We start from the raw sequence: 4,302 nt of genomic DNA, 5'->3' as shown, positions 1-4,302 counted from the left end.
GTTCTTAGCATCGAATACAAAGTCCACAATGATAAGGACATTGACTCTGAGCAATTTCTCTTATTTTGGGAGGTGTACATCAAACATTTTTTTCAGGTGAATATATTTGGTGTTTTGACAGTTTCTAATTGTCAATTCAAAGTTTCTATTTTCAAGTGTTCCGGTGTTACCAACTGCTACATACCTATTTCCCTACATTGCCAAAATTTACTTTATTTTTGTTAAAAAAAAAGTATAAAAACGCGAATTACAAAAAATAGCATAAAAAACACGTTTCATAAGACTTAAAGCACTCATTCAACAGCATCCGATGCTGTAATGAAATTTTAGTAACATTTTATGGAACCAATTCATGTTGGTGACATTGGGTCATTAATTTTTCTAGTTGTCAATGTCATGGGGGGGATCTCAAATGAATGAAAATTGTAACCGTCGTCAACGCCATCCGATGTCACCGTCGATAACTAATTCTACACAAATACAAATTTAAACAACCTTTAAGGTGGCTTATATTTCATTTCTTTTTTTGTATTCATCTTTGATTAATTAAGTCAAATTAAGTGATGTCAAATATAAATGATATTGATAAATCAGTTAATTTTTTTAATAAGTGTAATTTTGTAATTAAGTGTAAAAAAGTGTAAAAAACATTTAAAATTTTTTAAATGATAAAAATGTCGGTTATTAATCCTTGCTGTGTACCATCTTGTGATGACAGACATTAAAAGGTAAATTATAAAAATTATTAATTAATACAGCATAATTACTTTCATTCTGTATTTCTAGATATTATTTTCCGACCGACCCTATTATTCGAATGGCTTGGCTCTCTGGAATACACAATTCAAAATTATTTGAAATTATTTGTAACTATTGTGTTTGCCCCAACCATTTTGCAACAATGTGCAAATATGTTGAGAAGAAATTGAAAAAGCTACCTACATTATGCTTACTAGGTAAATGAAATTTTGGATAAAAAGTTTGTTTTTTAAATATGTTTTTTAAATCATTTAGATTTATAAGAAGAAACTATAAATAATTGCTTTTTGTCTCCACAAGATCAACCAACAGAAGATACTTCAGATATGCTGCATGGTATGAAATTAATTATTTAGTTTCATAATTCATAATTATATAATTCATTATATACCATATTATATATGTTTATACCCCGACATGCCATATATATATATTTATACCCCCACATATGTATGCCCCGACAAACTTCCTGGTGTAACTAGTTCAACTGTTATGCAAGTCTATCCTGGATGTAGTAAACAACAAGGTTGCGAAATTGCTTCAACCTCATTATGTGAGGAAAATTCTGTCATTTCAATAGAAATGAATTGGAAACGGTTCCACCTAAGTGATGAAAAAGAAATAATTGGTAAATACCATAAAAACTGAATAATCATTCTTATTTAAAATTATCTTTATTTTTATAGATAAGAAACGGAGGAAATTACCTTTTACAAAGAACTGCAGCAATTGCAACCTAACTGGAGTAAAAAAAGCGTCGTGTCGCGCTAAGAAAAATGCCAGAATAATAAGGCAAAAGCTAATACAATTGAGGAAAAATCCTCAGGTATTGGTGAACCTCAAATATTTGAATAAAGAAACTAGAAATTTCTTTAGCAGCCAGTCCCGAAATCAGAAAAAAGAAGTGCTGGCTCTTACTATTTACAAACAAAGTGGTAAAGGATACTGGTTCTTATCAAATTTCTTTTCATTACCATCCAGGAAGACGCTACAAAAACTGTTAGGGTAAACAAAATGTAACATTATTCTATTTATTGAACTAAAACTAGAACTAATAGTAGCACTATCACTAGAACTAACACTAGCTAGAAATTTTCGAAGTGATTTCGAGTCGTCTTCGATAGTGCTACTATTAGTTCTAGTTTAATTACACCGACCGTGAAAGCCTTCGTACTTATATTCTATTTATGTTACCAAATTTTATTAGTTTTGTGAATAATAAATTATTATGTTGAAATTAGATCTTTCATTTAAAATATATTTATTTCCTTTTTTCAAAGCAATATTAATTGTGTTATTTTTAAATTTGGCGGTTAAAGTTAGCCCCAACGATCTGGCAACGTCACTCGCTTCGCTTCGATGCGCAGCGAACAATGTTGCCAGATCGTTGGTTAGCCCAGTTTTACACCATTATCCTAGTGGAAGTTGGTTTTAATCTATGATTAGTACTCTGCGGTGACATCGGATGGCGCTGTACGCAAGGTACAATTTAATAAGGTAGAGTTGGCCATCTCTATCCTTCCTTGTCTCTGGTCAATGTGACAATTTTTGTCTATGGATGTTTAAACACGTTCTTAGCATCGAATCGCATCGAATACAAAGTCCACAATAATGAGGACATTGACTCTGAGCAATTTCTCTTATTTTGGGAGGTGTACATCAAACATTTTTTTCAGGTGAATATGGGCGTGGTCAGCGAACACAGCAGCTGAGTAGCTGAGCCACATCAGATTTCTGAACGGTATCGCTGGTTTACCACTGAAACTCAGCGCTGGCCGTTTTTAACAGCGCTTTGGTTTGACGTTTAAATGAAAGTGACAGAAAGTAGGTGAAGTCGTGAAGTGAGGTTAATATATTGAGGATAACTTTGTGTGATGTTATTAGCAAGGTTATCCAATACCATTAAGATATTCATATCTAAATCATCATCGTTTAAAAAATAATCCACTACCAAACGTTTATTACGATTTGTATCGACCATTTTTAGCAAACACGTATAATACGGGACTTAACTAATCTAATACTGTCAACCAAGACAGTTTAGACATTTAATGCATAATATGTCAAAAACATGATGTGTAGAAATACCGTACAGCGACCAGAAACATGCTGCTTATCATCATACTCATTACAAAAGCTGCTTTTTTACATCAGCTGTGTCCGCTGACTGCGCCCTATATTTTGTGTTTTGACAGTTTCTAATTGTCAATTCAAAGTTTCTATTTTCAAGTGTTCCGGTGTTACCAACTGCTACATACCTATTTCCCTACATTGCCAAAATTTATTTTATTTTTGTTAAAAAAAAGGATAAAAACGCGAATTACAAAAAATAGCATAAAAAACACGTTTCATAAGACTTAAAGCACTCATTCATTAAAAAACTCGTGGCTTCGCCACTCGTTTTTCAAACTTTAATTCGTGCATTTCAAGAGTGTCTTACGAAACTTGTTTTTTAATATACTATTACGTCCAGGACATGTCCAGGACGCAAAAGACTTTTACGTCCAGCTACGACAATCAAATCGTCATGACAATCGAAATCATTTCATTTCATGTTTAAACACAAATTTATAATAGTACATTTGTTCAATATGTGAGGTTAAATCGATGTGACGTTAAGTTTTTGACAGAACATTAAATGAATTCTAAATGTCATTATCTTGAATTTGGTCTTTTTATTAATTTATAACTTTAGAATACGCAGTTTTCGAAAAAATGTTGCTTGATACACGACAAAATAATTATTTGCAATTTTTTGGTGTAGATTTCAAATTTTTTCTGCCATTTTTAAACGAGTTATGGCGTCATCGATATTTTTTTTCAATGGCAAGCTCCCATTTTTATTGCGGAATATGAAAGAGGATTTTTTTCTGAATCTAGTATAGTCTATATTAATATTGGTTATATGAGAAAATGTTCGAGAAAAATTACTTTAAAGTTCAATTACTTCAAATTAGTATAATGATAAAAATAGCAGTAGCCATGAGTAACTATGGTAACCAATTATTCTAAACAATTCCCTGAGTGTCAAAAACTGATTAGTAAAGCTTCTTAAAGTGTGGTGCCGCGCCATCTTGTTGGAATAACTGCCGTTGGAATTGAGTTGTGTCAACATTATCGGGATGGAAGGAATGACATCGCTTTGAAAAAATTTAAACATCTCTTTCCACTTAAGGTGTCCTCAAATCTTTTGCGGATATTGGGTGACGACTTTCTTGGCTAATTTGGATTTTGGGTAGCGTAATACCGACAACTTTGTCTATTTATTTGTCCACTCAATGTAAATGTCCCTTCGTCGAAAAAATTATGTTTTTGACAAAGTCCTCGTCATCGTAGCAAAATTGTTGTTGCAAAAACTACGATTCATTGATCGTGAATCAGGTTTACTTTATGGGAATGATATTTTGCCTGTTTTAAAATTTTATGAACCGTTGATTTACTAATGTCGAAATTAGACCCAATACTCCTTATAGTAACATGAGGGTTTTCTTGCCCAGCCAAAACCACAATTTGTTGAACTTCCCTTGCAACATTTAGTAGGCC

At 32.3% G+C, this 4,302-nt stretch overlaps 1 long non-coding RNA gene across 1 annotated transcript; it reads left to right on the top strand.

The window, feature by feature from the left end:
• The first annotated feature begins 857 nt into the window (after positions 1 to 857).
• LOC139430672 (uncharacterized) lies at positions 858 to 1,996 on the top strand. Its single transcript, XR_011641058.1, has 3 exons — positions 858 to 956; positions 1,015 to 1,387; positions 1,446 to 1,996. It is a non-coding gene; the product is annotated as an uncharacterized lncRNA (long non-coding RNA).
• The last annotated feature ends 2,306 nt before the right edge of the window (positions 1,997 to 4,302 follow it).

Source organism: Onthophagus taurus, chromosome 7, assembly GCF_036711975.1.
Source record: "Onthophagus taurus isolate NC chromosome 7, IU_Otau_3.0, whole genome shotgun sequence".
Classification (NCBI taxonomy): domain Eukaryota; kingdom Metazoa; phylum Arthropoda; class Insecta; order Coleoptera; family Scarabaeidae; genus Onthophagus; species Onthophagus taurus.
The sequence above is the reverse complement of the archived record's forward strand: the minus strand, read 5'-3'. Positions and strand labels throughout refer to the sequence as shown.